Source organism: Heteronotia binoei, chromosome 16 (assembly GCF_032191835.1).
Source record: "Heteronotia binoei isolate CCM8104 ecotype False Entrance Well chromosome 16, APGP_CSIRO_Hbin_v1, whole genome shotgun sequence".
Taxonomy (NCBI): domain Eukaryota; kingdom Metazoa; phylum Chordata; class Lepidosauria; order Squamata; family Gekkonidae; genus Heteronotia; species Heteronotia binoei.
The window spans coordinates 16,899,151-16,922,599 of NC_083238.1; the positions used below are offsets into that span (position 1 = coordinate 16,899,151).

At 45.3% G+C, this 23,449-nt stretch overlaps 1 protein-coding gene across 1 annotated transcript in view; it reads right to left on the reverse strand.

The window, feature by feature from the left end:
- Window positions 1-23,449, reverse strand: part of NEB (nebulin) — a 358,296-nt gene that overhangs the window by 333,405 nt on the left and 1,442 nt on the right. Inside the window, exon 2 of the mRNA XM_060256972.1 lies at window positions 21,845-21,971. The gene's annotated coding sequence lies outside the window, so the exon portion shown is untranslated. The remainder of the gene's footprint in view (window positions 1-21,844; window positions 21,972-23,449) is intronic.

Consider the following 23,449-nt stretch of genomic DNA (forward strand, 5'->3'; position numbering starts at 1 on the left):
TGGCAATTTCCGGTGTTTGTCAGTATGGCTTGCAGCAAGGCGTTTCCTTTTGGTCTCATAGCAACGTAGAAAGGAGAGCTGAAGATTTGTTTTAATTGCTTTCTATTCACTATGAGTTAAGTTTAAAATGTATTAAGTAAAAGGCATTTTTAGAATCTTAGTAAGCCAAATCAGTATGATTTTAACAAATAGGCATTAGGGCAAGTATTAGTTGTAGAGTTATATCAGGTTTAGAACTTTGAATTTAATAAAATAAAACAAAGGGAAAATGATGCTGTAGGATGTTTACCTTATATGGTTGTAGGATGTTTGTATTTGATATGGTCATAACCTGAGCCAGCGGACGTGGAAGCCAGACTGTGAACTCTGATTGGCTGTTTGCCACAGAGGGAGGCAGGGATTTATGACGTCGGGGATCTATATATGCTCAGGTTTGACCATGAGTTAGCCAGAGGGAGACAGCCATCCAAACTTGACCTCCCTCTCCACTTTTGCAAAAGTGAAAATTAAAACTGTTTCTCTGAACAACGTCTCGGCCTAGTCATTGGAATCTGGAAGAAGGAGGTTTTCCTCCAAAAACCGGTTGACAATTTTCTGGTGTCAGAAGTGGGATAAATATAGGCCCCTTTTGGGGTTGGGCCTCTGGTCCATTGGAGAGCAGGGCGAACACTCCTCTCCTGTGATTTTGGAGGGATCCCCGGCCGAGTTTGGCTGCCAACTCACTGTTTGAGGCGTGGCACTCTGCTCCCCAAGAACCCACAACGAGACGTTCAGCTGAAAACAGCCCACCGGAGGAGTCTGCTGTGTGGAACCGGTGAGTAGAAAATAAAATTGGGTAGAGAAAATTAAAATTAGTTTTGGGTATTGAGGCTTGTTTGTTGGTGTGAATGGTGTGCGTGTGAATGGGATGGAAACTAAGACGTCAAAGGTAAAAGGCAGGTACCAAGGTAGGTGGGAATTCCGTTGGGGACGCCCAGATCACTGGAAAGGAATGGCCAGGGTCAGAAATTCCCGGAGGCAGCCTTTGGAAAGGCTGACCTCCCACTAGGATGGGGTCTCTACAGGGTATGAGACAAAGGAGCAGGAGCCCAGTGGGGGTTCCTGAGAAACTCCGCCAGATGTATGATAGAGATATTGCCTGCATCAGGAGCAGGAGCCCAGCCCTGCAGTGGGCAAGGGGGCACTTTACATTTGTTATGGGTGTACTTCATAGGGAAGAGAACTGATATCCCCCCCATTTAAAGGCAATTAGACAAGAAGAAACCTATGAAAGTTACACCCGTAAAGGACAGAATGTCTATCCACCCTTGATCCTCTACTCTATGTCATCCCCACTGCTCCCCCTCCTTATCAGCACGGCCAGGTACGATGAGATCTGAAAAAGGGTCAGACAGGCCTGGTGGGAAGGGACTCGGTGCCCCTGGTGAGAGGAGGGAATGGAAAAAGCAGCGACGGGGGGACATAGAGGAGGATTCACAGAAGGTACTCCTCCAGCAAGTTGGAGAGAGAGATGAATAAATTAAATACAACACTTAAAATTGTACCCCCAAAAACAAGAAAAAAAAAAGAGGATTTAAAATTTAGACAAAGAAACAGAGGATTCATTGAGGCAGGTCCCAATAAATGAGGGAAGGTAAAGAATTACTTTCTGCCTGCGGCTTTCTAACAGTGCTTGGACGACGGAGAAGGGAAGGAATTGGTCCCTTCTGCCGGCGGACCTTAGTCGGTTCCGCATGCAGCCAGTACATTAGGGTACTTGGTGCATTCGAAAAAGGTTTAGGGAAATTGTGTGTTTAATTTGTTTTGTCTGTCAGGTTAACCATAATAAAATTATAGTCTGGGGGACGCCCTTGATGACATAATTAATTGTACTGTTGCTATCATTATATTGCTGCTATAACTGTATTGCTGCTAAATATTGGTAAAAGAATTTTAGACCTCTGGTATTGAAAATTTAGGGATTTGCATCAGGACGTTTTTGCTAATATAACCTGTCTGGTGTGCCTTATGTATATATGACATTCTATATCGAGCAATAATAGATTTGTCAGTACTGCGTTTCCCGTCTGCTTTAACATGGTGGGCTGGGACCGCAGAGGAGTGAGTGAATAGGATCCTGTATATGTGAACCCTACCTTATTTTTAAGTTTTAGTTGTCTTGTGTGTTAACTTGATTATAATAGGAGAGTTCGGGTACATGACCACTCTCCAGGGATTTCTTTTTATAATAGGAGAGTTCGGGTACATGACCACTCTCCAGGGAGATTGCCTAGGCTCCCGCACATGTTCTCCTCTTTCTCCTTTATTTTTTTTGTTTTTTTGTTTGTTTCTTGTTTTAGTCGCTTTGTCGGTTTAATATAGCCGTATGCATTCCCCACCGGACTTCCAGAGGGAGGACCAGCCTCATTGGAGCCCTCGCCGGAGATTCAAAATGTTGGTTGCCCCCTGGGTCCACACTCCAGGTTTGCTGACCCTTTGTTGGCGCACCCCTGGACACCATGCCTACATTGTTTCCCTGTGGAAAGGGGAGCAAGGAGAGGCGACCGCTTGGTTGGTAAAAGGTCAAAATAGGAGATTGGATGAAAACTTGGGGAGATTGGATGAAAACTTGGGACCCCGCCGCCCCCGGTGGTGTTTCCTGAGGAAAATTGGGGACGACCCCCCACTGGTTTGGAGAATAAAGAATCGAACTGCTATTCCAGGAGGATTCCCGGTGGAACCGCTTCCCTGGGTAGGGCCACCACTAAGAATCTGAAGGGGCCGGTTGCCATTGTTACCAGGTTCCCCCCCCCATACGATCCCCTCTGAGAGGCTTCCAATTGACAGGACCATAAAATCTGTTTTACATAATGTAAGATATTTCTTTTGTGTAATGTTCCCATTTATGTTTTAAAGTGCTTCCTGAGGAAGAATGGGGAATATCAAGCAGCGTCCACCAGCTGTAAGATCCCGAAGTGTAGGATCCCGAAGTGTATTATGGAAGAAGAAATTTGTAGTTGTCTCCTTTGTGTTTGTAATTATAATTGTTATCATTGTAATGGCTGCCAAAGAAACGCGGCCATGCTCGCCACACCCTTTTCTTGGTAAAACTGCCTGTCCACAATACTGGATTGGGTATCATGGGAAATGTTATTATATGTCTAACACTGAAAAGGATTGGAATAGTAGTGAAGCTGAATGTTCCACATTTGATGCCACGTTGGCCCTGATTGATTCGCTGGAAGATATGCATTTTCTAGTGAATCTGACTCGCCCCGTGCATCATTGGATTGGCCTCTCCAAACAGACAGGCCTAATGTGGAAATGGCAAAATGGCACAGAGTTTGATGATCAGTTTCTTGTGCGAGGAGATAATGCGTGTGCCTATTTAGATGACACTGGAGTGAGTAGTACCAGATGTTCTCTGGAAAAGAACTTCCTTTGTAGCCAGCCAGATGCCTGTGCTGGAAGCAAAAGGAGAAATTAAGATCAGAGCAGTCAAATGATTCACTTTGCTAAAAGCAGCAAGGTCATGTAAAGACTGTTCTAGATAATGTGAAATATGTCTGTGAAATTGAGTAAATTTGCCTTCACTCAGAGAAGGGGAAGTGCGGGCGGGTTTGTCTTTTGTGTTTGAAATAAAATTGTCCTGTTTAGGTCATGATGATCCGGCGACCGTGCAGTACTTGAACTTGCACATGGGTGTGTAGTTTGAGTGGGTATATAATTGCCGGATGTATCATTACTGAATAAGTATTTCTTGGACAAGGCACCTTTGGTTGAGGTGCCCTTGGGAATTAGATATTGAGATATGGATTGCGGAGTTGCTTTGGTCCCTGCTACCTAACGGTATGGAAAATGTATGGGGAAATCAAAGTTGCTCTGAGGGTTGTTCCCTTTCATTTTTGCAATAAACTTCTACGGAAGCGTAGATCAATTTAGTGTAGAATTAGAGCGAGTATTAAAGGGAAAGGTTTGGAGGCCATTGGTACTTAGAACAGTCCCTGAAGGGTTCCTGCTATCACTGTGTTCACCTGGGAAATATAGTAGATCCTATAGTGGGCCTGGCAGCCAAGGAGAGTGGACTGACTCCTGCCAATTTGAGGAAAAGGGACCGGTCGAGACTGTGTAAATGTTTGGATTGACCCCTTTGGAGTTTGGCAGGAGGCGGCTCAACCCTGAGGTCCCGGCATTTGTCCCCATTGAAAGTCAAAACATCTTCTTGGCCAGTTCCCCTCCTTTATCTTATGACCAGTCTCTTGGTCTAGCCTTCACTGCCACTATTTTTGCAGCCATCAGATTTGGCTCAACTAACTTGTCTAAATAAGTTTCTTCTTGTGCAGTTTATTGAAAGTGGTACTAGACAAGACAATCGGGAAAGATAAGAGAGAATGGCATCATCCCCTCCATCATCAGAGGCCCAGAGTGACGGATGCCTTGATTGGAGTAAGGACCCGGAAGGAGGCTGGTCCCCTGAAGTTGGTTGTAGGGGACGAGCCGATGAAGCAGTGGTTCCAGCCGAATACGACCCCGGAGAGAAGAACACTTTTGAAGGTACCTACAATCTCGAGATCAAGGGAAAGAAACGGTTCGAGACGTTTAGAAAGTTGAATGAAGCCCTAGAGTTTCAAGAAGCCTGGAAAAGCCTCCAAAGAAGGAAGAGGACCTCGAGGGGTCGAGGTAGGGCTAGGCGGCCACCATTACCACGTGACGAGTGCAGCTTTTGCCACGGAAGGGGCCATTGGATCCGTGCCTGCCCACACGCCCCTCCCCAAGTCCGAGGGAGAGGAAGAGGCCAAAGAGGAAGGGCGAGTGACAACTACTGGTGTGAGAGTCGAGAACCTAGAGTCATGAAAGTGGCTACGGAAGGGGATCTCGACCCCTACATGTGGAACCACACGGCTGGAATCGAGGTCTCACTTAGTGTAATTGAGGAGACCCCAGAGGAAAACAACCATGGAGAAGAACCAACCCCGAACCACATGTGAGTCCATAAAAGCCGAAGAAGTAACGCCTTCTGCTCTGCTAAACCTCGAAAGTCCCAATTACAAATACTCCAATGTGATGCCACAAAGAGGGGACCCTCTTTGAAGCAACTTTACTTCGCTTTGTTTGCTGTTTGGTATTTAAAATAATGTGTTTCTCTCCTAGTAGAAGGTGGAAAGATCCCTGGGAGAGTTGAGTGACAAAAATTGTATCAGAAAGCTAGTTTTAGCCTGACGAGATTGTCCAGAGTTTTGTTCAAAAGGCCGTGCCTCCTGAAAGAAGAAAAACCCAGTTTCTAAAATGAAAGATTATATGCTATCTTGACTTGTTTTGAACTTGTGCTGTTTTATTTGTGTAGTTTTAATCAAAGTTTCCTAGATAAATTTTGCAGGTGCAGTTTTTCTCGGATCTGGACTGAGCACCAACCTCTGGACCTCACTCACCGGCAGTAGTGAGGTTCCACAGGCAACTCCCTCTGGAGTCCGTGCTTACCGGAAATAGCAGGATTCCACAGGCAATCAAGACGCCCCACAGGAGCTGATTGTTTTACGCTCGGGAGAAGAAATCCCTTGAATAATAACCAGCGAGTTGAGCTAAGGAATCCATGATCGGATCAGTTCCAGGCTCAAGGACTGGAGTAATGAAATGGTGCAGCTCTTGGGCCAGGGGCAGACCTGTTCAATGGTTGCCAGAATTATTCCCAGAGATGTTTTCTTAAGTACTGGTTAATGACAATGTGTGATTTTTTTTCAGAAAAGGCTACCAGACCCCTAGCAAAATGGAAATCCACTTGAGTGCGGAAGGAAGGAAATGTGAATAAATGAAGAGTTTATAAAACAAAAGGGGGGATTGTTAGGAAATTAATAATGATAATGTTCATTTATTCAATTGTGTTTCTCTATATAAAGCATACATTCAATGAGGCAACAAGAAACCCCCCATTGCAAGCATTTTCTATGAAAGCTTTGTTCCAGTTACTAGGAGCCAAAGAGCCCCCACCTTTTGTTCCTGACATTTGAAAATTAAATATGAAGCAAAACCAACATAACACCTGGCCTATAAAACTAAACCACAAACACAGGAGCATCTGGCTTATGCTAGTTTCCTGTGACTTGTGGTTAAGCGTTTCCTCTTAAAAGTTTATTAATAGCTTGCTAAACATATGTTGCCTATTGCTTCTTTATAGATTTTAGCTCTATATAATTTTAGATAAATATAAATGCTTTTTATTCATTTTAAGGCTTGCTAAGAAACAAGGCAGAATCAATATTTAGCATGGTAAATGAATAACTAGCAGAGACGGCAAAGTATCGCTCCTCTGACTTATTAAAACTGTGTACCTATCTCTCTGCTGGCAATTTCCGGTGTTTGTCAGTAAGGCTTGCAGCAAGGCGTTTCCTTTTGGTCTCATAGCAACGTAGAAAGGAGAGCTGAAGATTTGTTTTAATTGCTTTCTATTCACTATGAGTTAAGTTTAAAATGTATTAAGTAAAAGGCATTTTTAGAATCTTAGTAAGCCAAATCAGTATGATTTTAACAAATAGGCATTAGGGCAAGTATTAGTTGTAGAGTTATATCAGGTTTAGAACTTTGAATTTAATAAAATAAAACAAAGGGAAAATGATGCTGTAGGATGTTTACCTTATATGGTTGTAGGATGTTTGTATTTGATATGGTCATAACCTGAGCCAGCGGACGTGGAAGCCAGACTGTGAACTCTGATTGGCTGTTTGCCACAGAGGGAGGCAGGGATTTATGACGTCGGGGATCTATATATGCTCAGGTTTGACCATGAGTTAGCCAGAGGGAGACAGCCATCCAAACTTGACCTCCCTCTCCACTTTTGCAAAAGTGAAAATTAAAACTGTTTCTCTGAACAACGTCTCGGCCTAGTCATTGGAATCTGGAAGAAGGAGGTTTTCCTCCAAAAACCGGTTGACAGTAAGGGTGTAAAATACTTACAACGTAATTTTATAAATCCATTGATTTCAATGGGGCTAGACTAGATTTGGCGTAACACTGCCTAAGGTTGCAGTGCTGGATGCTTTGTCATTTGTTTTGCACACAGTTGCACTGTGCTTTGAATGCAACCGGCTGGGAGGATAATAACCCTTTTACATAACCTTCCAAATTCTTCGTGATCAAATTGCACTTAAGCTCTTGCTTATTTTAAATCGGTTGTTGTTTAATAACAACTGATTATTAATGAAGATATCGTGTTAACGAGACAGGCTTCGACTTCAGATGATGTTCTGGAAGGCTGACTTAATTTAAGATGATGAGACACACACTTCAGTGCTGCCGCAGCACTTTACGAGGCTTTGAGACAAATGCAGGATGATCCACCAGGACAGATGCAAATGGGTGTTTACGGTAACTTCATAAATATCTTTTGAATAGTGTTTCCATATTTAAGGCATGGATAATATTCTCTATGGCTTGGAATGTTTAGTTTCATTTTTTTTCCCCTAGGTCTAGCAGGAAGTCTGTTGGCAAGGTGAGTTCTGGGGAACTGAGGAAGACTGAATTTAAAACATTTCGGAACTTTTTGGTGCACTCCACCTTGTCCAAATGAATTCTTTTCTTTCCCTAAACGTTCTCCAGTTTATATGTTAGCAGTGGGAGTATACATGTAGTAGAACTAGAGTTGCCACCCCTAACCTAGCTTGGCAATAGAGTTGCCAAGTCCAGTTCAAGAAATATCTGGGGACTTTGGGGGTGGAGCCAGGAGACTTTGGGGGTGGAGCCAGGAGACATTAGGGGTGGAGCCAAGATCAAGGCTGTGACAAGCATAATAGAAATCCAAAGGGAGTTCTGGCCATCACATTTAAAGGGACGGCACACCTTTTCAATTCTTTCCTTCCATAGGAAATCATGAAGGATAGGGGTACCTTCTTTTGGGGCTCATAGAATCGGACCCCCGGTCCAATCGTTTTGAAACTTGAGGGATATTTTGGGGGAGAGGCACTAGATGCTGTACTAAAAATTTGGTGCCTCTACCCCAAAAAACAGCCCCCCCCCTCACAGCCCCAGATACCCACAGATCAATTCTCCATGATTTTCTATGGGAATAAATCTCCATAGGGAATAACAGAGTTCCCAGCAGACATTTCCCTCCCCTCCCCCCACTTTCTGATGACCTTGAAGCGGGGGGAGGGTGTCCAAACCAGGGGATCCCTTGCCCCCACCTGGGGATTGGCAACCCTACCTGGCAACGAACGGGAGACTGAGGACAGGGACAATAAGCAACAGCATGACATTTAGGGTTCCCAGCCTCCCACTGGGGGCAGGGGTTCCCCCAATTTTGGGGCCTCCAACTCGCTGCCATGGAACTGGCCAGTGGGACAGCCCCACCCCCGAAGAGCACCAGCGCACCACAACATGCCTGCTGCAATGATGTCACCTGGAAGTGACATTATCATCCCAGGCATGTTCCAGGGGAGATGCTTTAGTATTTGAAAAAAAACTCTATATGACATGCCCAGCATGATAACATCACTTTTGGTTGACGTCACTGCATCAGGCACATCACAGTGTGCTGGGGTTCTTTGGGGGCGGAGCTCCTCCCGCAGGAGCCGGATAAGGCCTGGCAACCATAATGACATTGTTTTGCGGCAAAAGCTGGAAGTGATAGCACATCTCTATAAGAATCAGCAGGAACTCTACTTTCCATTTGTAAGGTTCATTGCCCCCTTGTGTAAGTATAAAATGGAAGAAATCCCATACATACATCATTCTACCGTTTGCCCTGCAACTTTAGGCCCATTGACAGGTTATCCTCCAATTATTACACCGCCTTTCCCCTTGTCACATTAATCTCTTTCTGTATCGTCCCAGTGTTTTCATTTGCTTTGTGATGCTCCATGCATGCATTCAGGCACTCAAGCTACATTGTCCTTCCATCCTACATACAAAACAGAACACAGAAATCTTAGCAGTTACAGTTCTGCACAAAATTACTTGCTTCTCATTCTCTCAAAGCTCTCCAACCTTGTTTGCTGTAAGGAATCTCTCAAAGTACTTAATCCCAAATGCATTTTCACCTTCCAAAGCTCACCAGTTTCTTGACGGGCTCTCTTGCAGAAGTTTATTCATAAAGAGCCAGTGGAAGTTCCAGTCAAAATGTCTGTCTGGGCTTTGGGGGGAGAAGGGTAGAATTATTTCCAAAAAATAATAATGAAAACCAAAACGTTTCTCTCTGGCTGGCTGAATTGTCAGTTTTTCACCATTTCAGCACCTCTGTTTGTGTCTTTTTAATTTGTTTCTATGTGATGTCAATAGGGTTGCCAATCCCCAGGTGGGGGCAGGGGATCCCCCTGTTTGGAGGCCCCCCCCCGCTTCAGGGTAATCAGAAAGCGGGGGGAGGGGAGTGAAATGTCTGCTGGGAACTCTATTATTCCCTATGGAGACTTATTCCCATAGAAAATAATGGAGAATTTATCCACGGGTATCTGGGGCTCTGGGGGCCCTGTTTTTTGAGGTAGAGGCACCAAATTTTCAGTATAGTATCCAGTGGCTCTCCCCAAAATACTCCCTACGTTTCAAAAAGATTGGACCAGGGGGTCCAATTCTATGAGCCCCCAAAGAAGGTGCCCCTATCGTTCATTATTTCCTATGGAAGGAAGGTATTTCAAAGATGAGTGGTCCCTTGAAATGTGATGGCCAAAACTCCCTTTGGAGTTCAATTATGCTTGTCACACCCTTGCTCCTGGCTCGACCCCAATGTCTCCTTGCTCCACGCCCAAAGTCCCCAGATATTTCTAGAATTGGACTTGACAACCCTAGATGTCAATCTCCATTCCAACACAAATCATGAACAGTCCAAAAATTGTGGTGGTGGGGGGGTGTCCCTTCTGGCTAGGGCTTTTTTTGTAGAAAAAGCCCAGCAGGAACTTATTTGCATATTAGGCTACACCCTCAACACCAAGCCAGCAGGGACTACATTCCTGCGCGTTGCTGCTCAAAAAAAAGTCCCGCCTCTGACACAACATTGTGGGGACAATCTTCTTTAAGTGTCCAGGAGGAAAGGGAAACCTTGTGCTTGAATGAAAGGAAACACTTCCTCCATCCCCTTCTTCTACATTGTTATGGTTAACTGCCTTGGTGTCATTGCTTACATCAGGGATTCCCATCATGGTACTCATGGGCACCATGGAAACCACCAAATGTCTTCCCGGGTGCCTGCCAAAATTTTTTAGAAAGTGGGCCCGGCCAGGTGGGGCTTGAGAGCAGCAAGACTTCTGATCAGCCATTGGTGATTTGACTGGCTGTACAGATTTTAAAGATGTTGCTTTGACAACTGCCACCAGAGCACAAAGATGTTCACTGTGTGACTGAAGGTGAGCTGAGACTGCCATTTGTGGTTGGTTCTGCCTCCTGAGGCAGCTGTTTCATGGCAGCCATTTTATGACTGAGCCAGTCACGCTGTCAGAATTCCAGAGGTGCCCACAAGCATGAAAAGTCTGAGGACCCCTGGCATATACACACACACAAAAAAGATTTTTGGGGGGAAGGGGCTCAAAGCAGTATTGTAGTATGATTGCTACATTACAAGTGGCAAGTATTTTCCCTTGTTCTCTTGATTAGCATTTGAAACGTTCCTGAAGTGCTCTCTAGGGTTGCCAATCCCCAGGTGGGAGCAGGGGATCCCCCTGTTTGGAGGCCCTCCCCTCGCTTCAGGGTCGTCAGAAAGCGGGGGGAGGGGAGGGAAATGTCTGCTGGGCACTCTGTTATTCCCTATGGAGATTTATTCCCATAGAAAATCATGGAGAATTGATCTGCGGGTATCTGGGGCTCTGGGGGGGCTCTATTTTGGGGTAGAGGCACCAAATTTTCAGTACAGCATCTAGTGCCTCTCCCCAAAATATCCCCCAAGTTTCAAAACAATTGGACCAGGGGGCCCAATTCTATGAGCCCCAAAAGAAGGTGCCCCTATCCTTCATTATTTCCTATGGAAGGAAGGCATTGCAAAGGTGTGCCGTCCCTTTAAATGTGATGGCCAGAACTCCCTTTGGAGTTCAATTATGTTTGTCACAGCCTTGATCTTGGCTCCACCCCCAAAGTCTCCTGGCTCCACCCCCAAAGTCCCCAGATATTTCTTAAATTGGACTTGGCAACCCTAGTGCTCTCTCTTTCCCCTTCCCACAAGCAGTAGCAGGCCAATTAATCTTTTCAGTGTAGATGACTGCACTGCGCCTTCTGGTAATTAACTGGATACCCAGGACCTTCCAGCAATGAGAATTACCAAGGGATTCAAGTATTGCAGTATTCTGGAGCAGCACTATGCAAATGCACATTTAAAAAAAATATTATTGCACTATTCTTGATTAGCAGTATGTTTGCACCAAATAATAAAAAGGTGGAATGCGATAGCATGGCTGCAGTGCAATCTACATCTCATGTGAAACAGAAACCATGGCTAATAAGAATATGTTTTCCAGGCCCTCCTGGCAACTGCTGGGTTATGTGGAGGGACTTGTCAGGAGAAGAAAGGAGGCAGAGCTACATCACTGATGATGTGGTGGCATCATTTCCAGTTAGGTTTCCCAAGCTCCCGCTAGGGGCGGGAGTTCTCCTGGTTTTGGTCCCCCCAACCCACCGACACGGAGTGGTCCTCCGGGGGGGGGGGGATCCCCACCCCTAAAGAGCTACATCATGCACGGCAGCACACAGTGCGATGGCATCACCTGGAAGTAACATATTGTGCTGGGCACATTTCGGGGGAAACTCTATGGTGCCAAAGAGGTTTTCCTCAAATTGCTAGAGCATCCCCATGTGAAACCACAGAGCTTTCCCCAAATTTCTAGAGCATCGTTGTGTGATGTGCCTGGCATGATACGTCTCTTTCAGGTAACATCATCACACTGGCTGGGACTTCACAACCCTATTTCTAGCGTGTACTGGAAGGGATGTCATCACAGGGGAGGGACGGTGGCTCAGTGGTAGAGCATCTGCTTGGTAAGCAGAAGGTCCCAGGTTCAATCCCCGGCATCTCCAACTAAAAGGGTCCAGGCAAATAGGTGTGAAAAACCTCAGCTTGAGACCCTGGAGAGCCGCTGCCAGTCTGAGTAGACAATACTGACTTTGATGGACCAAGGGTCTGATTCAGTATAAGGCAGCTTCATATGTTCATATGTTCACATGGTGACAGTGCAGTGACACTCTGGTATTTGGGCAAAAACTCTGCTAAAAATGGTTTCTGCTATATAGTTTTTGACCAAATACCAGAATATCACAGTGGCATCACCAACATGATGACATCACTTCCATGTATGCTGCCAAGCTCCTTCCAGGGGATCCCCTGCCCGGGAGGGCCCCAACACACCAGCAGAGAGCAAGCCACCATGGGGATCCCCGCTCCCAAAGAGCCTCGTCAGTGTATGCCGTCTCCGGCGCAATGACACCCAGAAGTGACATTGTCGCACTGGGGATGTCATGCCAGGAACGCTCTAGAACTTACACTAAAAACTCTATGGTACCATAGAGTTTTATCACAAATCCTAGAGTGTTTCCAGTGTGACACACTAGGAATTGCGATAAAACTCTATGGCACCATAGAGTTTTATCGTGAGTCCTAGAGTGTCCCTAGCACAACGTCCCTGGTGTGATGATGTCACTTCTGGATGACATCATTGCACTGCATGTGCAAAGTGTGCACGAGGAACAAGTCCCCCGCCACAATGGCAGAGGGACCTGGCAACCATACTTCCAGCAGTGTAACCTACGCCTCCCTCCTACTCCTGGTAAGTCCCTTTGATGGCCAGCTGATCAGGAGCAGGAGTGGGTCCTGGGGGCAGGGTATTCCCACCTCTAACTGGGGGCTGGTAACCCTAAACAAGATTACCCTGCCTTTGGGAATCTCGCTTCCAAGTGAGTCTACAAATGAGAATCAATCAACAATTGCACTGGCAATGTGACCATCACAGAAAACCATCTTCTGTAGAATCAGTTTCTGTGACAAAAAGTTGCAGAAAGGATCCAGGTTTTCCTTCTTGCTGCTCATGAACTGTTTCTTGATAGGCCTGGCCAATTCTGGCTTCAGTTCACTGCTCAGAATGATATTTTGTCACAAGTCTTTACCAGTGGGGGAAGGGGCTATATTCTGGAGGACCATCAAGCTGATCTATCAAGCTACCCTATTAGTTCTCTGTCCACCATCTCATCCAAGTTGAGAATGCAAGATATCCAATTGATATCTTGGCCAAGCAGGAGGGGAGAGAGGTGGGGCTGGCAGGGGCCTTGAGGGGGAGTCAAGTTGGGGGGCCTTGATGAGAGGTCAGGGGTGGTGGCCCCAGAAGCCCCTCGTAGCTGCAGGCCTGAACTGAACTAGACTGATTATCCAGGGTCTCTTGTTTGCACAACTGTCAAACATTTGGATTGTTCCCCCTCAAAAGGCCTGTCCTTAGGGTACATCCCCTTTAGGGAACCGATCCTACCCACAAATGCTTTCTCAAGGTATACATAGGGGTAAACAACTTCTGTGAAGAACTTCTCTCACACATAACTCAAGGTTTACTTTCACCATGAGCTGTTTTCTTGCTGGAATCTCACTCTTATCTCTGTTTGCAGATTCCTGGATAGTCAGAACCTTTTACTTCTCAACTCCTTACTACACACCTCTGTAGTCTGAACCAGTCAGCTACTCGTCCATCTCCAAGATCTACTTAGCACAATCAACTAGGCTGACCTTCTGGGTTGTTGTTTCTGGAATATTGCTTCAAGTTTAAGTTCAGTTTTAAGATCTTCTCTCAGCTGGCTTTACCACTAGAGCAACAACAGCATCATTCCAGACAGGCTTGTAGCTAGGAAATTTAACAAGGGGGTCTTGAGTACCCTGAGGAGAGGTTATGTTTCCCAAGTCCCAGTTGTCCTCAGCCTTGAGACTCATGGCTGATGATGTCATGAACGAGAGCCTGGGTGATATCACACTGAATATTTGTATTAATAAGTACTTCCAAACACAACTAGATATGTACCACGTGGAATGCATGCGTAGTCACAATCATGTGGCTTTGAACAGATGGGCTATTCAACAGACCAAAAAGTAAAAATAGCATGGGAATTAGCTTTGTGCTAAATCTAAAATGCAGTTCAGCTTTTAATGCCAATTATTTGCCTCCCATCTCCAGTTTGCATGTGCAGTTGTTATCACAAGCAGGCACGCTTAGGACTGTTGTTTGTTGTCAAGTCACAGCTGACTTATGGTGACCCTGTGGGGTTTTCAAGGTAAGGGTCATTCATAGGTGGTTTGCCATTGCTTGCCTCTGCACCACAATGTTGGTATTCATTGGAGGTCTCCCATCCAAATACTAGCCAAGGTCAATTCTGCTTAGCTTCTGAGATCTGTCAACAAGATCAGGCTAGCCTGGACTACCCAGGTCAGAGCATAGATCCATTAGAAGCGGCCATTTATCTGCAAAGTGGCACACTCTCAGCTATTCAGGGAAATGATTTGCTTATTAAGAGTCCTTTGTTGGTTTTGTGAATGTACCTACATTCTTCTCTCAAGAGATGTTGGGGGGGGGGGGTGAGAGAGAGACTTCAGGATAGGAATCCAAAAAGTTGGGGAAAAAGAAATCAAATGAGAAATTTCAAGATTACATCTGCCTGCAAACCATTTCTCCCAACCTGGAATTATTCCTTAAATCAAGATGGATTGGCATGGTTACTTTGCAGTGAGGGAAAAGCCTTGACGTTCAGAAAATCTATCAATCTTGGCACAGATTTATTTTGATCCAGCCGAAGACCTTATTTTTCCACACCAAGAGGTGTAGGGATCAAGATTACCAAAATGTTGTGCCCCCTTAATTCTTTTGGCCAGGACTTTTTTCTTTTGGTAGGAACGCACACAGGAATGCACAGCTGGTTGGCATCAGGGTGTGTGGCCTAATATGCAAATGAGTTCCTGCTGGGCTTTTTCGACAAAAAAAGCCCTATGTGAAACAATGGTAATGTCAGAGGGATGTAGCCTAATATGCAAATTTATTTATTATTTTCAATTTTAGCCCGCCTTCCCCAGAGCAACGTCACCCCAGAGTCAGAAACGACTGGTGCTTGCACAGGGGACATAAGAACATAAGAGAAGCCATGTTGGATCAGGCCAATGGCCCATCCAGTCCAACATTCTGTGTCACACAGCGGCCAAAAATATATATATATACACACACTCTGCTCCATATTTTTATCTAACCCCCTCTTGAAGGTGGCTATGCTTGTGGCCACCACCATCTCCTGTGGCAGTGAATTCCACATGTTAATCACCCTTTGGGTGAAGAAGTACCTCCTTTTATCCGTTTTAATCTGACTGCTCAGCAATTTCATCGAATGCCCACGAGTTCTTGTATTGTGAGAAAGGGAGAAAAGTACTTCTTTCTCTACTTCCTCCATCCCATGCATTGTCTTGTAAACCCTTCCCCCCCCTTTCCCATCCCATGCATTATCATGTCACCCCGCAGTCGACATTTCTCCAAGCTTTCCTTTCCTTTCCCCAAATGGGCTCTGAGCATATAACAATAATCAACTAATACCAAGTTAAAATCAGATTCAGATAATAAAACAATACAACAGTCTAAAAACAAACTAATTCTGTGGTATCAGTTGCCTCCACTCCTCCCATACATCCCCCAGCTGGCATAAAATAAATGGTTCAGCAGTTATTTCATTGGGGCCCCAGCAGTAGGGAGGCCACAGAGTAACAAAATGAGTTCCTACTGGGCTTTTTCTACAAAAGAAGTCCTGCTTTTGGCATTCTTTAGTAAAGCACAAGGTGTTTTTTTTTTTCTTTAGAGAAAGGTTCTGGAATTTAAACCTGCCTGAGCATTATGCCTCTTCGGTCCTTTTTCACTTTCTCTACCACTTTCAAAATATCTTGGCTGGGAAAGGGAAAGTAAGGAGAAAGTGAAGGTACCCGGGTTATAGAGGGCCTGGCTCAGTCTCTACTGTGGCTCTGGTGGGCTCACATTCTACCATTTTCACACAGGCAAGATGGAGGAAATGGAGTGGATGGAGGCAGGAGTGAATGGCATGGGGATGGGGCACATGGACAACTACTCTTTTCCTGTTTGCTGCTGCTGTGATAGGAATACATTTCTTTCTAGGGTTGCCTGGTCTGTGTTGGAAAATACTGGAGACTCTGGGGGTGGATCTGGGAGAGGGTGGGATTTGGGGAGGGAAGAGGCCTCAGCATTGTGCGTTGCCATAGAATCCACCCTTCAAAGCAGCCATTTTCTCCAGGGGAGCTGACCTTTGACAGCTGGAGATCAGTTGTAAAAGTGGGCGATCTCCAGGCCTCACCTGGAGGCTGGCAATCATAATTTTTACACCCCTGTCTAGCAGCAGACTCGTTATAGTTTTCTGCCCAATATTCTCACTTACCAGTGTGGACATTAGAGAGGACAGAAACAAAAAGAAAGAAGCAAAGGACCCAGAGAAAAAAGGTGATGGGCAGAACAGGTGAAGATTGGATCAGGAAGAGGTTAACCATCTGCTGTGTTTCTAGGCAATGGAACAAAAGTGTTTTCCCTTATATTTCTGTACAAAAGGGGGCATGAATGAAATCTATTAGCTCAGAAGTAAGGTTAGGCCGATTGTACTTGGGGGGGGGGGGCATTGCTTTCCTAGTTCCAGGAGTGTTATGTTCTCCAGGCTGTCTCACTCATACTTGTTCACTGTTTCCCCCCAATAAAACACAACTTCACTTTACACTACCAGTGGTCCACATGCCCCATTCCTATGTTCAGTGAGAAATTACAGGGGTAGCACTTCTCTAGTTTGGTTCCCCTGGAGGACGGTGCACTGAAATTTGATGGCTTTTTTTGTTCATTTGCTTTATTAGGAAATAGACAGGTAGAGAATGTAGGAATGCAGGTTGAACAGCCGAGAAATTAAAACTGCGTCACAGAGTGTTGTGCATTGAAGCATTGCTATGATATGATAAGGAAACATGCTAGTTTGAGAGATCTGCGCAGGCGTTATTTGTGGTCACGCTGACCAGAGACATATAATTAATTGGCTAATGTTGGTGGAATGTTATGATGTCATGTTTTCAATAAAGGCTGGACGGACAAAGGCAGGAGGAGTCTTCTAAGAGGAGTCTTCTAAGAGGTGATCTACCTCCGATTCCTCACTCAACCTTTGTGCGCACTTTTCTTTAACCCAGACGTCTCCCGGAATTTTTGTTGTCTCCTAAATCTTTCTTTCTGCACTTAAAGTGTTAGAGCTGGATCTCTGACAAGAGACAGCGTGGGACAGCAGATCCCTTTCTCCCTCCCTCTCTCCAAGTATCTAAAAACTGCACTTTCATTTCACATAGACGCCCATCTGCTGTTCCCCTTCAGCCAGGAAGGGAAGGATTGGTTCCTAACAGACCTGAAGGGTGCTTGAACATACAACTCTCATTGAGGGTACATGTGCAAATGTTAAGGCACACACTGTGTACACCACACGTCAAAAAGGATATTATAACATTGGGGAAAGTACAGAAAAGGGCAACTAGGATGATTAAAGGGATGGACCACTTTCCCTATCAAGAAAGGTTAAAGTGCTTGGGGCTCTTTTGCTTGGAGAAAGGACGACTGAGGGGGTGACACGATAGAGGTTTACAAGATTATGCATGGGATAGAGAAGGTAGAGAAAGAAGTACTTTTCTCCCTTTCACACAATACAAGAACTCATGGGCACTCAATTAAATTGCCGAGCAGTTGAGTTAGAATGGACAAAAGGATGTACTCCTTCACCCAAAGAGTGAATAACACATGGAATTCACTGCCACAGGAGGTGGTGGCAGCTACAAGCATGGGTGGCTTCAAGAGGGGATTGGATAAACATACGAAGCAGAGGTCCATCAGTGACTATTAGCCACAAGGTATAGATGGAACTCTTTGTCTGAGGCAAGTGACACTCTGTATTCTTGGTGTTTGGGGGGGCGGGCAAAGGTAGGAAGGTTTCTAGTGTCTTGGCCCCACTGTTGGCCCTTCTGACGGCACTTGGTTTTTTTGGCCACTGTGTGACAGTGTGTTGGACTGGATGGGCCACTGGCCTGATCTAACACGACTTCTCCTATGTTCTTATTAACATTCCTTTTTCTCATGTAGGATAGACTGATCCTCTACTGATCGGAAACTAATCCCATAAGAACATCTTGAAAAGCAAATGACAAAGAAGCACACAATCAGAGAAAATGAATGCTCCAACCGTGATAATTATTCTGCTTATAGTCCATGTTTACAAGTAAACTTGAAGTCTCAGAATTCCCTTCTTGGTTGACACAGGGGCACACATTACGGGTCGAGTAACAGCCAAGAGCAGAAAGTTATCATCTCTGATGGGTGCAGGCCTAATTAGGGTTGCCAATCCCCAGGTGGGGGCAGGGGATCCCCCGGTTTGGAGGCCCTCCCCCCGGTTCAGGGTCGTCAGAAAGCGGGGGGAGGGGAGGGAAATGTCTGCTGGGAACTCTGTTATTCCCTATGGAGATTTATTCCCATAGAAAATAATGGAGAATTGATCCACGGGTGTATGGGGCTGGGGGGGGGCTGTTTTTTGAAGTAGAGGCACCAAATTTTCAGTACAGCAACTAGTGCCTCTCCCCAAAATATCCCTGAAGTTTCAAAACGATTGGACCAGGGGGTCCAATTCTATGAACCCCAAAAGAAGGTGCCCCTATCCTTCATTACTTCCTATGGAAGGAAGGCATTGAAAAGGCGTGCCGTCCCTTTCAATGAGATGGCCAGAACTCCCTTTGGAGTTCAATTATGCTTGTCACAGCCTTGATCTTGGCTCCACCCCAATGTCTCCTGGCTCCACCCCCAAAGTCCCCAGGTAGTTCTTAAATTGGACTTGGCAACCCTAGGTCTAATTGACAGCAAAGCTTTATAACTATTATTTGGAGCTACACTATTACATTGGTTCATATACTACTTGTCTTGCCTGGAACAGATATTTTATGCATTTAGTGTGTGTTGTTATTATTTAGACCCATGAAGAAGGCTCTCAGGGCCAAAACGATAGAAGTAGAAAATGATGAGGGAGAGGCCTGATATTTCCCACAGAATGATCTTTTATAGGAAGAAATTCCCCCCAGCAAAAGAGTCTACACTTTGCAAAAAGGAACCTTTGGATCCAACCCAAAGTTCTTCACGTAGATTATCATTAATATAGCCCCAATCACAAGATATAGTGCTGCCCCCTTGTTTAGATGGCTGTTCTAAAAGGGATTAGACAAATTAACAGAGGATAAATCCTTCACTGGCTCTTAGCCATTAGAGCTAAATAGAACTTCCAGTTGTCAAGGCAGAATCATATATTCTAATCGTGAAGTTTGGCCCCATCTCTGGATATCTAAATCTGTGGTACAAAGGAGATGTTCCTACAAACATGAGGGAACCCCCCCCCCCCACACACACACACACAACACCTTGCAGAAAAACTGGAAACCTTTCAAAAATGTTTTGGGTAGTTTAAATTTCCTTCACAGAGAGGGGCACTGTCTGTGCAGGTGCACACAGCATACCTCCATTCACTAGTAACTGGAGAAGGGGAGGGCAGGGCGGGAGCAGCAGGAATTGCTGCTGATTTAGGAGCCACTGAGCTTGCAAACTGACCAGGGAAGTCATGAAGGTGGGGGATGAGAGCCTCCTGAGAGCCTCCTTTGTGCCCACTGCTGAGGCACACCCAGGGCTGCCCTTCTCCAGACTCAGATCCACTGGGCTCTCATCCATCATCACCACCGCTAGCACAGCTCCTGAAGGCCCTGACCAGAGTGTAGGAAGTGGCCAATGAAATCACCTTTCTGATTTACCCTCTTTCTTTCCCAGGACTGCTAGTGTAAGGGGGAAACGTACACACATACTTTTGCTTTGCCGCAACAAGGAAAACAAAGCCCCCCAAACTACTGCCACTTGCTCCTACCAACTGGTCAAATTTTAAAAGAATGGAATTTTGTCAGTCTGGCATATAGTGCTTTCTCTTAGGCAGAAGAGGGCATGTGTTAGAGGGGAAGGCAGTGCAAAAGGAATGAAATGGGGGATTTCCCCATGAGTTTCTCTTAGATTCTCCCCTTATTGTTTTCTGAATACCACTTGTTAGGGAGTAAACAGCAGGAAAGGCCCACACTTCATACCATGTCCTGCTACTGAGATCCAGGTATATCTGACTAGCTACTGTTGGACAGAAAGTAGTGTATAGGAGGAATCCTAGTAATATGTGTGCCCTTGTCTTTTTCGTCCTGTCATGGCTAGATCCTCTCCCCTTGAGGATATATTTGCTATCATACCTCATTCTAGTTAATTGTTATTATTATAGTAATGATACCACTGGACCTAGAACAGAACATAATTGGCTAGGCAAAACTAGTAAAAAATTCCAGTATAATACAATAGAACCATTCAGATAATGCCAGTTTATCCAATTGACCCTATTATCCAGATTTGCTTCGTGTTTCCCCCTGCAGCGTTATTTCAATGTGACCTCTTTTGTGTATCTCTCCCACAGACCCAAATGCTTGATGAAAGAAATGTCTCACACTTTCCTGAAGCAATTCAGTTAAGTAAGGCAGTACTATAAACATCAGTTGAAGCTTTAATCCTATGGGATATATTCTATAACCCTTGCTCAGCCATAATTCCTGGTCCTCATTTAATATTGATGCATCCAGCAGTAACCAGCTGAATAAGGCTGTATAGTTTATTGCTAAAGAATCTGACAAAGTAACATGATAGATCAAAACTCGGCTCTTAATTCACTCTGTTGTGAAAATAATGTGCTTGGTTTGTTCTTTTGCAACTCGCTAAAGTAGGAAGTAAACTTTTCTTGTTGCACAGCTGTTTCCTTGCCATATTTCCAAAAGCAACTTGGCTGCTCACACAATCAACAAATTGGGCTTATGCATGGTTTTCGCGTTTCCTCTTCCTCCCATGCCAATAAGAAACAGGCTTCCCTCCAGTGGCTCATTTGTCTCTCTCTTTCTTCTCACAGCTTTAAGATGACACTGCAAGTTGTGACAACCTTGCACCTGCCATGTCTGGTCTTGGTTTAACTTGGTCAAAAAACATACCAGGCAGTCATAAACATGACAATGCATGTGTTTCATTGCGCAACTCAACCATCCTGCTTCAGTCCAATGGAACAAGAGGTCTTTTTTTTGTTGTTTCACGCAAAATATTGCACAGGCCAGACGTTGCTGCCTTGCCGGTTTTTTAGGAGTGTGAATGGACAGGACCAGCTGTAGAACTTCCCTATCCAGGGAAAAGATAGCATCAGCACTCTACCTCGGAAGAAGCTAGCCAGCTTCGTGTTGGGCTGTCTGCCATCTCATGCGTAGCAACAGCAGAATTCATGCTTGCTTAGCACTGTGGCATGCAGAAAGTGACCCTGTCAACACGTACCAGGCACTTCCATTGCACTGAAAAGAAAGCTTGCCTTAAAATTCCACGAACACTGGCTCTTCTTATCACATTTTAGACCACTTATCACATTTTCGATGTGTTTAGCGACTCACCGATGCACTTAACATTTCTGATTGATTTGAGAGACAGGGAGGGGGAGCTCACTTGTGCAATTTTGAAATCTAGAGTGGTTTGTCTTAAAAAAAATGTGTTTTATTAATAATATTACTTTGCCATGTGATGGTCTCAATACAAATCGACGCAGCAATATCCACATCTGAGCACCCATCCAGCCAGTTCAGTGGGACTCAGATTTCACTACAAGCACAGATACAAGCACACATCCAATGAAGTGAATCTTTTCCCACATATAACTGCTTCTTGCCTTTATACAGCAAACACATTTGATGCTACAGTGAAATGTGATCTTTAAGAAGGTGGGAGTCAAATTCCTTGGGTTGGATCCAAGATTGCTGTTCTGACAGAACAATAGCACTTACATTAGCAGAATGGTACTTCCTTTTGTTTGGGGGAAGTTGATTTCCCTCTCCAACTGCAGATTGCCATTGCACCCCACACTGTTCTGCACTCCCTCTCTCCTAGTAGGATCTTCCTGCCATTGCTCAGCTGAGAAGTGGGAGAAAAATAAAGGAGAAAATGAGGGGTGAGAGCCTACATCCTAATGAGATGCCATCACTGTCTGTGTGAGTGAAAGTGATGTCAGCACATCTCTGGAAATGTTGTACCATTTGGGCAAAACTCTGTGGTTAAAACTTTTGAATTTTGTTGAAATGTTAGCGCATTCCTGCCAGAAGCGATGTCAGTACAACAGAGAGGTCACAGACAAGGATCCAACTGCCAGAACACTGGGAAATGTACCAGCAAGGCTTCTGTATAAAACTATTAAAAGTAGTTCTGAGTTTATTTAAGTAATTTAAAAAGTATCTGATGTTAATAGGGTTGCCAAGTCCAATTCAAGAAATATCTGGGGACGTTGGGGGTGGAGCCAGGAGACTTTGGGGGTGGAGCCAGGAAACATTAGGGGTGGAGCCAAGATCAAGGCTGTGACAAGCATAATTGAACTCCAAAGGGAGTTCTGGCCATCACATTTAAGGGATGGCACACCTTTTCAATTCCTTCCTTCCATAGGAAATAATGGATAGGGGCACCTTCTTTTGGGGCTCATAGAATTGGACCCCCCAGTCCAAACTTTTTGAAACTTTAGAGGTATTTTGGGGAGAGGCACTAGATGCCATACTGAAAATTTGGTGCCTCTACTCCAAAAAAACAGCCCCCCCAGAGCCCCAGATACCAGCAGATCAATTCTCCATTATTTTCTATGGGAATAAATCTCCATTGGGAATAACAGAGTTTCCAGCAGACATTTCCCTCCCCTCCCCCCGCTTTCTAATGACCCTGAAGCGGGGGGAGGGCCTCCAAACCAGGGGATCCCCTGCCCCCACCTGGAGATTGGCAACTCTAGGTGTTAAACATGGTGCCAGAAGTCGAGACCACTCAGGTGAGGCTAGGCTTCCCAAACCTCCCGCTCTGGCGGGAGACTTCTGGGTTCGCAGCCTCATCTCCCGCTCTTCAAAACTCTGGAAGCGGGGGTGGGGGGTGGAGGGGGGGAACATACCTTTAGGCTTCATGTTGTAGAGCTCCTGAGCCGTTTGCAAAATGTCTGCCCCTTTAAGGCTGGGCAGGAAGCAGGAAGCAGAAAGGGCTTCTGAGAACGGCCCCTCCCTTTCTTTTGCTTTCGTTTTCACAGGAAGTAGAGTTGTCTGGAGGAAGATCTGGTAAGTGTGTGTGTGTGAGAGGGAGGGGGCAGGGGATTCCCTGGTTTGGAGGCCCTCCCCCCCTTTAGAAAGCGTGGGGGGGAGGGAAATGTCTACTAGGCACTCTATTATTCCCTATGGAGAACGATTCCCATAGGGAATAATAGGAAATTGATCCGTGGGTATTGGGGGCTCGGGGGGGTATTTTTTGAGGTAGAGGCACCAAATTTTTAGTATAGCATCTAGTGCCTCTCCCCAAAATTCCCCCCAAGTTTCAAAATGATTGGACCAGAGGGTCCAATTCTATGAGCCCCAAAATATGGTGCCCCT